This window comes from Miscanthus floridulus, chromosome 13, assembly GCF_019320115.1.
Source record: "Miscanthus floridulus cultivar M001 chromosome 13, ASM1932011v1, whole genome shotgun sequence".
NCBI classification, from domain to species: Eukaryota; Viridiplantae; Streptophyta; class Magnoliopsida; order Poales; family Poaceae; genus Miscanthus; species Miscanthus floridulus.
The window spans coordinates 31957416-31969694 of NC_089592.1; positions in this window are offsets into that span (position 1 = coordinate 31957416).

Consider the following 12279-nt stretch of genomic DNA (forward strand, 5'->3'; position numbering starts at 1 on the left):
CAAGTGCATATTATAGAAACATGAACTCGAATTGAGTCAGAATAATTTTATTAATCTTTTTAGAATAGATGTAGTATTTTATTTTAAAGATTTATTCAGATTTTTCTTTTGAGTAACAAAGATTTATTCGGCTGATGCAAAAACTATCAAATGATTGACTTTGCAGGTGGGGGTTAAACCGATGAGCTTGATGGGCTATGGTCCAGGTGGGCTTTCGTGTAGATGCTGCTGGTTTCCTGACATTTAGCACCATCTCGTGAGGTGAAGAGAGATGAGGCTGGGCGTCGTCTATAAGAGAGGACAGCTGACCACCAGTAGAAAGAACGCAGCTGCGTGGTGAACAACCTATAATTGGGTTGTATGACCTGTGCAGTTGGCCAAATTCGGTTTTAAACCGAATTTTCAATTCGGAATATTTCAAATTAAAAGTAGAAAAGTAGAAAACGGTCGAAAAATGTCTAAACCGTTTTCTACTTTTACATTTGAAATACGAAACATCTGAAATGCGAAAGCGAAAACGGTAAAGTCGGACAAGAAAATACGAATTCGATCGGATTAAATATAAAAAACGATGCGGTTCGGTTCGGGATATTTTCGTTCCATTTTCATCCTTAATTGTATTGGAGCTAACCAGGAAACCAAATATGATCTGAGTAAACTCGGCTTAGCTAAGACAAGTGAACCAAACAACGGCCCCTTACATTGGTAGAGGCAGGCTTGTGTTGCCCTGGCTTAGTTGACTAGCCTGGGTTCACTCTACGTGTATTGGCGCAAATGTTAGGCCAAGATCGATAGAAATCAGAGGACTTTTGACGGTGTTTTGATTTATTTATGATGAAATATTTGGAAATAGCCAAACAAAAGAAGCTTTTAACAGAAAAATGTGAAACCAAAGTAAGTCACACTGCTTTGCAAAGATGGCATGCAGCAGTTCCATATTGCCACGTGACCTAGCTCAGTTCCTTCTGAGCTTTCTAGTCGTTTTTTCTAGTTCTTATGGGGCTATATAAGCGCAAACTCTATTACGTGATGTCGTCAGCACGCGACGCCCCTTCGTGACCGGTCTCTCTCTTCTTCTCCATCTCTAGCGGGCTTAGAAAGGGGTTTGGGGGAGGTAGGCAAGCTAGCGGTGGAGTTGGGAGAGACGACAGCGAGGCAGAGGAGGAGGTGGCCGGACAGGGTTAGGGCAGGGGACCATGGCCATGGCGGTGGCAGCGGCGGGATCACGTGTTTCCCAAACGCCGACGGGTCACACGTTATGGTCATCCTTGTATAAGTTGTGTTATATGGTTGCCGTGGTTTTTTCTTAATGTCCCCTCTGCCTCGTATATTCGGTGTCTTCTTAAGGTGGGTTTGATATAGCTTTTGCACCGGCTTTACAAAGTTGTTTTTTTAGCTTCTCCTACCAAATAAGTCCTCATAAATCAACATCTTCCTAGAAACCGTTTTTCAGCTCCTCTCTGCATGGACAGATTCTTAGATGAAGCTGAAAATAGTAGCTTTTCCTAGCTTTCTCTCTACCATCTTCTCTAAGAAGTTTTGCCAAATGTTTTTTGAACAACTTTACCTTTACTGGTAAAGCTGTTTTGTGGAACTAAAAAATTATTTTATTGGTGAAGCTGAGCTGTACCAAACAGATCCATAGTTTTGATTTTGGACCCGGCTCATCCATACTTTTTTGTTTTCGCTTGTCTAATACTAAATAAATTAATTCCTATAGTTATCTTGAATCAATTTTTTTACTTTAACTAAAAGATCTATAGAAAGAGCGTAAATATTTATAATAGTAAACCGGTTTCACTAGGTACACTATAAAATATATTTTTGTAGTGCGCTTATTTAGTGTCATAAATGTACGTGCTTTTTCTATAATTAAAATCGGTTAAACAAAAAAAAATGACTTAGGACAACTCAAGTACCTGTGTTACTTTTGCATGGCGAAATTGTGGGTGCCCACAGCTCCCCCAGTCCAGCATGCTGGAAAAGCCTCTCTGAAGATAATTTTGCGTTGTTCATCGTCAGTGTAATATTTTTGTTGCCTGATGAAGTATTATACTTTGGCGGCTGGACGACCGGACTCGATCGTCCACCACGCTGCCGGCTGCCGTCGGCGTGCTTTGCAATTGCAACCAGAGATTTGGTAAACAGTGCGATCGACGATATATCCCGCAGCGGTAGGGCAGCCAACCAGCCACATTAGTATTCGTTCAAAATTAAGCACCTTGATTTATACGTACTACAGTGTCCGTGCAAGCATCAGTGACAGGGGACAAACCAAAGCAGGAAAAGCTAGCTTAGCTGCTTCTCTCTTTTGAAATGACTGGGGATGTTTGGTTCACCGGCGGCACAGTCAGCCACGGCACAGTGGCGGTTCGCCACAGATATTGAAGCGGCTGTTTGATAGGTAACTTAAACGTAGGCAGTCACACGAACCCATAGTTTAAAAGACGCGAGAATCTTGTCATAGACTGTGGCGGCCATTTTCAGCGTCACAGCTGCGTGGGGCTGGTAGTGGCCGGCAACCAAGCGACCTTTGGGTGTTTTTTTTTCCTCACACTCAACATGAAAACATCAAACGCCCGGGCAGTGACGAGCAAGGTGCATGTGTCTGATCGAGTACGAGCGCCCGTCACCTGTTTTTTCTCCGTTTAGTTTTTTTTTTTTTTCTGTTGCCGCCATTTTTCTCTGGTCTTAATGAATGAACAAGGTACCCACGGCGTGCACAGCGTCGTCTTCAACGCCCAACTGCCTCCCTCTCCCTGGCTCCCTGCATCACATTCACGTAGTCTCTGGTGGTCAGTCCGCCGCCATTACTGCCGGGTAGGAGGAGCTGCAAAGATCGGCTGGCCTTCCACCATTACTGACCTGCTGCTCAGTCCTGTGGTCGTCCTACTACTCATTCAATTCCAAGTCCTCGCTCCGGCGGAGTATTTATGTACTCGTTCACATCGTACTGAATGGACGAGTACATAATATTTATGTACACGTGCTAAAAGCCTAAAACCGAAACTACTTCTCCTACGTACCACCCCAAACCGGTCAGTCTCAAAGTATCACCCAACAAATCAGTCTCACAGGACGACAACAGTTTCTTCTTGTGATTCTAGCGCCGAGACATCCGGTGCGCGAGTACGTCCGGACGTCGGCCCCTTCCCAAACTTGCCCGCCTCCCGTGCAGAAATAGAACGGAACCTGCCCCACCCCCTAAGTATAGAACAGAACCCGCCCTTGTCCTCAGCTCCCAACTGCGCCCCTGTCCCCCGTTCTCCCACTACACCCCTATCCCAAAAAAGAGCACGAAATACTTCAAGTGCAACATTGCAAACATATGGAGAAATTATGTAGTGCAACATCGGTACATAAATACCACAACATCAAAAAATAGGTAGTGCAACATTGAAAAACATGTACTGCAACAACGAAAAATATGTACTGCAACAACGAAAATTATGTACTGCAACATCGAAAAAATATGTACTGCAACATCAAAATAATATGCACTGCAACATCGAAAAACATGTACTGCAACATCAAAAAAAATATACTACAATATTGAAAATGATGTGCTACGACATAAAAAAATATGTACTGCAACATCGCAAAAATATCTGTTGCAACGACCTAAAAATCCCTTTGCAACATTAGGAAATTATCTGTTGCAACATCCAAAAAAAACATTGCAACACGGGAGAAACAACAAAAAAAAAAAGCGTACAAAACAGCCCATGGCCTGTTACCTCGAGCTCACCGGAGGGAGGAGGGAATAGAATCCCAGTGCTCGCCGGAACCCTAGCCACCGCCGTGTCCCCTCAAATCTAGAGGAGGAGGAGGAGGGCTTAGATCTAGAAAAGGACCGACCTACCTTGTCGGAGCCGCCACTGTCGTCCTCGTCTCCGATTGGGGGAACGGGAGCTGGAACGCTGGTGAGCGCGGGGTTGCATGGAGATCGCGGAGGGGCGAGGGATGGAGGGAGGGAGCACGGGTGGGCGAGGCGCGTAGCGAGCTTGAGCGCGGGCGAGACGTCCCTGTCCCGAGGATGGCCCGAAGAGCGGGTGAGCGGAGCGGGGGGGAAGCGAGTGCGGGCGGAGCGAGGGAAGAGCGAGTGCGGGGGAGCGGGATATGGACTGGGCGTCCGGCCGCCTAGACGCCCGGTCCATATCATTACGGAAAACCGCAACTACTTCTCCTACACACCACCCCAACCGATCAGTCTCACAGGACGACCAATTGTTTCTTCTTTGAATAAAATATGTGACCGTGCCTTGAGGCGGCAGGCCTTCTTTAATTTGAGATCCTCTCGAGCTAGAGACCGGACTCGTTTATTTTGGAAACTCAACCGACGTCAATTTACCTTCCAAGACTCTTGTTGTTGATAGATAGACTAGGGTTTATAGGGGTCTACATGTCTAGGTCTAGGCCCCTCCTTTGTGCTGGGCCCTCGGTTGCACCCACCGCACCCCCTCAGGGACGACCGTGTGGAGGGAAGGAGAGGGCTTTAGGCTGGTTTGGGTCAACATATATTATGAGAATGAGATGCACTAATTATAGTTGGCCAAACGGGCCGCCCGACATGGCACTAGCACAGGCACGGCCAGGCACGCCTCGGCTAGGCACGGCACTACGCAGCATGGTAGACTAGCCGTGCCATGCCAGTTAGTACCGCCGTGTCGAGGTGCCGGCCCAGACACGGCACTAACAGGTCTTAGCCGTGCCGTGTCACTGGGCATGGCGGCCCAGCAGTGCTCGTGCCGGCACTGGCACAATAAGTGCCCAACACCTCAAACTGATCAGAATATCAGGGACAATAACTTCATCATCTCAATCTTAAGTTACAAGTTCAGAGAACTTATCAAAGACTCAAAGTTATATGTTCAGAGAACTTATCAAAGACTCAAAGTCACATAATCACACAAGCACAGGCAGAGAACAAAATAACATTTTATTAGGAGCTTTAGTGCAATGGCTGCCTCATTAAAAACATGTCTAAGTAAAACTCACTCTTGTGAGAAACCTTAGACTAGAAAAAAGAGTACAACTGAAAGGTCCTTGTTTGGTTTTGGTAATTGAGTGACAACTTAGGTGGACTAATTGTGTTTATGTGAGATACACAGATGATTAGTCCACAAGTACATGTGTGTGAGCAACATATGCCATGAAGGTGAAAATGGCTTGGAGATGTTGCAAAGCTCACACATGTGATGATGAAGGAGCTTAAATGCACATGAGACATGACATTGAGTCATGTGATCAAGGTGAAGAAGATCAAGACAAGAATTGGCTTGATGGACCGGTTGCAAGCGTGAAGGGCAAGTCGAAGGCTTTGGAGTGATGGACCGCGTGGCGGTGAAGCTTGAGCAAGACTTGGCGCCGATGGACGATGGCAACGGTGAAGAGCAAGTAGAGTCAAGATCGATGAACCAATATGATCACATGATGATATGAAGTGGATCATATCATTGTTGATCATGTTGGTGCATGTGTTGCATCAACATTGGAGGAGATGGAATGGAATGCGCAAGGCAAAGGTATAACCTAGGGCATTTCATTTCACCGGTCATAGGTGTGTAGAGAAGTTTATGACCGAGTTTAGGATAGATGGCCATACTATCAAGAGGGGCAAACTTGTTTGCATATCGGTCATCTAGTGCCACTCGAGTGATCTAACTTTGCATTGACGCTAGGATCGAGTGGCGTGGCAAGTTGAGTGGCTAACATCCTTTGAGAAATGATTATGAAAATGCTAACACACATACACATGGTGGTGTACACTTGGTGGTGTTGGCACATTTACAAAGGCGGTGGTGTTTGCAGGGTTGAGATGGGCTTGGGTCCCTCTCTTGTGGAAAATGGAATGCCTATTTTCTATTGCGCCGGATGCAAATTCTTGTGGTTAGCACACTAGAGCAAGGGTGAAGAGAATGGAGAAGATGCTGGCGTCGGTCAACTAACCGGACGCTGGATCTGAATGCACCGGACACTGGCAGGCTGCGTCCGGTCGCGCTGATGTGGAGTGTAGCAGTAGCTGGAGAGTGACCGGATGCTGGCTGCGTCCGATCGCGTTCGACCGGACGCGTCCGGTCATGCTCGGGAGCTTACTGGAAACGACCGGACGCTGAGGGTCCAGCGTCCGGTCAGTTGAAGCTGGAGCGTCCGGTCAGGTCAAGTGACCGTTGGAACCGGGACACGTGGTCGTCTATGGACGACCGGACGCTGAGGTCCAGCGTCCGGTCAACACGACCGGAGCGTCCGGTCGGCCCGACCGTTGCCCAGTGAAGGGGTAACGGCTAGTTTAGCCCCTGGGGCTATAAATAGAAGTGGCCTTCGGCCATGGCTGGTGTGGAGCACCTCAAGGAACATAGTGTCCATGCTTGTGAGTGCTTGGGAGCCCTCCATCACACATATACTTGATAGTGATCATTTGATTGTGTGAGTGAGCGATTCTAGTGCGATTGCATCGTGAGGTTGCATCGAGTGGCACTAGGTGATCGAGTTGCAAGCCGGTGGTGCTTGTTACTCTTGGAGGTTGCCACCTCCTAGACGGCTTGGTGGTGGTCTCCGTCGAAGCGCGCAAGAAGCTTGTGCGGCGCTCCGGAGAAGTGCTTGTGAGGGGCATTGTGCTCGCCCCGCGGGAGCCGCGAAGAGCAACTCTAGTAAAGCGTGTCATTGAGCTACCCTCACTCAAGGGGTAGGTTCTTGCAGCGCCCGACGTGTGGGCTTAGCGGGTGATGCTAATTAGCCGCCGAACCACCAAGTGAGCGGTCGACACAACGGGGACTAGCATGTTGGCAAACACGTGAACCTCGGGAGAAAAATCATCGTGTCAACCTTATTCTTCCCGTTGGTTTGCATCCCCGTTACACAAGCTTGCAATTACTTTTATACATATTAAGCTTGTGTAGTTGCTCTTGTAATTAGATAGCTTGTGTAGCTTGCTAATTACCTTCTTGCTTGTGTAGCATAGAAGTAGCTCCCTTGCGTGGCTAATTTGGTTTGTGTAACCTTGTTAGTCACATTACTTAGTTTGTGTAGCTAAGTAATTGCGCTCTCTAATTTGGCATTGGTCGTCTTGTTATTGAGCATTGCTAGTGAGCTTAGTTAGCTTTGTGCTTTTGCTTACTAGCATGTGTAGGAGCTCCCTTGTTGCTTAAAGTACTAGCGGCATATGTTTGTGTGACCTTGCTTCTAGAATTGGTTAGGAGAGCTCTATCTAGCCCGGCACCTTTGTTGCATAATTGTTATCTTTGCAAGGTGCTAGTGAACATATATAGTGGGGTATAGTCTTGGCTAGACCGATAGTTTTAATTCCGCATTTGTATCGGTTAGCCGACGCGATTAAGTTTTAGAAAAGACTATTCACCCCCCCCCCCTCTAGTCGCCATCTCGACCCTTCAACAACCCAGCTCTAATTATAAAGTTCATCAAAGTCTAGTCCATAGTCCATAATATTACAGTCCTATTACATAAATGATAACTAATCAAGATAAAGTTCTTCAAATGCTTCTTCAAGCTCCTTGTCCTCCACCATGTGTTGCAGCCGAGCTTTAGCAGCCTCTCAATCTTTGATGCAAGTAAGCATCTCCACCATTTCAGGCTTTAGCTTCCTCCGCTGCTCCTCGATGATCCTACCAATCATACTAAAAGTGGATTCTGAAGATATGGTTGAAACAGGAACAGTTAAAATATCTTTAGCCATGATTGACAACACTGGATATATGAGTTTGTGCTGATGCCACTAGTCCAAGATGTTAAAATTATCATCTAAATGGTTCACAGTGTCATAGTCCAAGTAAGAAATAAGTTCAGAAATATTAGAACCTGAAGAACTTACAGCCTGCAGCAGGGCAGTTGTAGATGTATCTCTAGCCATGATTAGAGTTGCAGCTGTAGTATGCATACCACCACAACCACCAACATCACCATCATCATCATAAATTTCGTCCCAAGCAGACCTTTTTTTACCAGATAGGTTAGGAGGGGCAGTCCTCCTTAACCTAACACCTCCAGATTTCTTCTCATACTTATTGTAGACATCAGTAAGTCGAGCTCTAGTGCCAACCTGGTAAGCAGTATAATCTGTACTAGTAAGGGTACCCAACCTCCTAAACACTCTAATGAAACCTTTCATTTTAGCTCTAGGGTCTAGGATGAATGCAAAAGAATAAAGCAAAGGTATGTCCCTCCAGTATTTATTATATTTGTCTATCATAGGTTGAACCACAGGTCTGATGTGATTATCATTAGCATAATTCTTTAGGTGCATAGCAATCTTAACAAGATAATGAATCATGAGTGGAGATATAGGATAGTACACACCAGACAATGTAACTATAGCATCACAAAATAGTTCAAGAAATTTAAGCACTTTTTCTGCCATAGCCCAATGGTCATCAGTTAAAAGCAACTGGCCACCTTCAGCCCTAGAATATTGAGCATGGATGAAAGTAGTGAATGAGACCTTATGTGAAAACAAATGCTTAAGCATTAGGTATGTAGAATTCCACCTAACTTCCATGTCCAGTTGAAACTTTCTAGGCTTAACACCAGTGGCAATGCAGTAACTTTTATATGCAGCAATTCTCTAGTTAGATGAGTTTAAGAAAGATATTGCAATTCTAAATTTTTCAATCAAAGGATTAAGAGCAGTTAGGGCCTCCTTAACAATCAGATTGATAATGTGACATGCACAACGTTGTTGCAAGAACATACAATTAACGGCATTGTCTAAATCATCACTATCATTAGATGATGCATTGACCACAACTTCAATACCAAGATATTTAGAAAGAACAGGTCTAAGTTTTTGCATGGTTGATACATTAGATGATGCATTGTCCAAAGTAACAGCAAATACTTTTCTAGTCAAACCATAATTAGCAAGCACAGATGCAACAAGATCAGCAATGTTTTTATCCATTGTGGGAACAATCAATAAGCCTAAGACCAAGCATTCTCTTCTCTATTGCCAATCAGAGTTTATGTAGTAAGCAACAACACTAAGGTAGCCCTCTTTGGCATTACTAGACCAAATATCAGAGGTTAGACACACACAATTAACACTAGCAGAACTAATAGTCTCAACAAGCTTAGCCTTCCAATCAGAGAAGTATTTAAGCATGTCTCTAGTGGTGGTTTGCCTAGAGACTGAAACAAATTTAGGATTATGAGTAGTTCTAATGTATTCTTCAAATGCATATGATTCTCCCAAAGAGATAGGAACATCAAGCCTAGCAAGCAATCAAACCAGTTGAGTACGAGCAACAATAGGACAATACTCCCAATTGCGCATACTACCATCAGGATTAAAAGAGATATGTGACTGAGACATGCAAGTTTTTTCATGCCTCCTAGGGCATTTATCCCTATGCCGGGGTGAGGTGACCAGTGCCACCACTAGAGAGCCCAGAGTATTCCTTAGAGCAATGGATGCACTTAGCTCCATACCTGACCTTCTTACCATTCACTGTTTTGAAGAGTTTCTTGAAATCAAGCCACACTGCCGAGGTAGAGGGACGTGATCGCTTGTCGTTATTCTCTTCCCCATCCACTGCTTGATCATCGCAGGGCTCGAGGACGATGGGAGCTTGAACGTTACGGCCGAACAGCTCCGCGATGTCCTCGCACAGGTCGTCCTCATCATCATCTCTGGCCAACCCGCACAACCGCCTCTCTTGGTTGGAACCGACCTCAAGCATCTCGTCGTCGGATCCAGCCATCGCCACTCGTCGGCACCTCGGTCCCTCAACAGCTTCAGACAAAACAGAGCAAGGGTTAGTAGAGATTGAGGGTTAGGGTTAGGGATTGAGCAAGGGTTAGGTCGATGGTGACTTACCTTCAAAGCTGGAGCACCGGAGTCGCCGGTGAGGTCGACGAGGCACAGATCCGGCGAGCATAGATGACGAGGGACGGATCCAGCGAGGTCGACGACGGATCCAGCGAGGACAAAGCGAGATCAAGGGTTAGGGTTAGGGATTGAGTAAGGGTTAGGGTTAGGGATTGTGCCAGTGCCAGCCAGCGGTGGCTCCAGAGGCCACCGGAGAGCGAGAAGAAGAGAGGAAGTTGGAGGTGAGAGAGGAGAGCAAGTCGCCGACGCGGCGATACCGACTTGCCGAGAGAGGAGAGCAAATGAATTAGGGCGACGCTGTGACAGAGCGAGATGCAACCGGCCCGTTGGGACGGTTTTTATACCCTGTTTTCCAACGGCCAGATCCAACGGTCCGATGGGAGCGAGGCTGGAGATCCGACGGATCCGGCGAGGAAACCGATGGATCCGGTGAGGCCGACGACGGATCCGGCAAGGACGAAGCGAGATCAAGGGTTAGGGTTAGGGATAGGGATTGAGCAAGGGTTAGGGTTAGGGATTGTGCCAGTGCCGACCAGCGGTGGCTCCAAAGGCCACCAGAGAGCAAGAAGAAGAGAGGAAGTCGGAGGCGAGAGAGGAGAGCGAGTCGCCGACGCGGCAACGCCGACTAGCCGAGAGAGGAGAGCGAGGCGAGAGAGGAGCGGGCGAGACGGCGCTGCGGGGGAGAGCCGAGAGCGAGGCGAGAAAGACAGAGAGTGAGAGCAAATAAATTAGGGCAACGGAGGGAGACGCGGCCGGGCGGTTTTATACCCCCCGATTCCAACGGCTGGATCCAACGGTCCGATGGGAGCGAGGCCGAGGATCCAACGGCCACCTACGAGCGAGCCGTGCCGCTGCCGGGCCGGCCCATATAGCGTGTCGTGCCCGGGCCATGCCAAGCACTGGCACGAAGGCTGTCGGGCGGGGCCGTTCCTGGGCAATGCTAATTAGTGCCGTGCTTGGGCCGGCCCATTGTGCCAGGGCCAAATGGCCAACTGTAGCACTAATATGGGGCCTTGGACATATTCACACAGGCCAATGAGTTAATGGATCGCCACCGTTGAAAATGGTTCTCTACGTCATCTACCTCTAAAAAATATAATTACATGTGCAAAGTTTGTCTTTGAGATATATAGCTAGGTATTAAGGGCAGCTTGAATGGATGTGCAAACATGAGAGAGAAGAAGAAAAACCGGGTGCAACATGTAAATAAAAAATAGTGATGTGTAGGGCACATTTAATAAAAGAAGGAATATTTTAATTGTAAAAAGACACAAGCTGTATCATTTGTTTATAACGCTTGTCTCTGAAGCGAACAGGTCCCAAGCTTTTAAAACTTGCTCCGAGAGCCAGGCTCTCTCGTCTCTTTTTTTTCTTCGCATCAGCATTTGCTTGGCTTTAAGCAAATTATTGTGCTTACTCTAAATGGATGTACATACTCGCCCACATGGTATGTACGTGCGTGCGATCTCGTAAGTTAGCTCGCCAAGAGATCTCAAGTTAGGAGGTCGCATGCATGCCTGGCCACGATTTGAGATTTTTTTTTTAATTTCAAGGAACAAGGAAACTGGTGGTCGTCCCGTGAGACTGGCCGGTTGGGGACTTGGGTGGTACAGTATGTAGGAGTACGTAGTAGCAGACGTGGTAGCTTGGGTTTGGCACGCCAAACCATGGTAGTGGATTAGTGGAGGTTGACGTTCAGATATGAATGAATGGAGGTAAAGCCTTGTACGTATCTACTCCATCCTAGCTCGATCGTTGCAACTGCTGTCGATGGCTACACGTAATGAACTGAAACCGCTGACCCCGGGCCGTACTTTGACTTGCTTTCGGTCGCACACGTGTGGCGACATGCATGCATGCACCCACCAATGACGTCGAAATAGCAACAATGAATAATCCATTACCATTTCACCATCGGGGGTACGTGTGCGTATGTGCGAGTACGTGTGAATGCATGCACCCACCAAGTGTTTGTTTCGTTCCAAAAGTCAAAGTGGGTTGGATTGGACAAGAGCGTTTCAGTACCAGTAGTAGAGCTGCTTCGGCTTCGGCTTCGGGAGGAAGGAAGGATGGTTCGGACGACCTACCCAAAAGTCCAACGCTACTAGTCAACTACTAGTAGCAGTAGCAGATGCTTTGCTTGCATTTGGAGAAAGCAAGCCGCCTCAATATTCAAAGCGCAAAGCAAAAGTCAGCGCCCCACCAGCACCAGCAGCACGAGGAGGAAAGCACAAGCACAATGCAACGCAAGTAGTCCACTTGCATGTGGCTGGCCGCGCAGATTGGCTAAAGAAAGGGAGGAACAATACAAACTGTTCCAAGCATTTTCCTTTATTTGTACTGTTACTAGTAGCATAATATAATTATTAATATATAAAAATATATTCTTCTTGATCCGATCAAAATCCAAACCAAAATAATTAATCATATATAGTGAT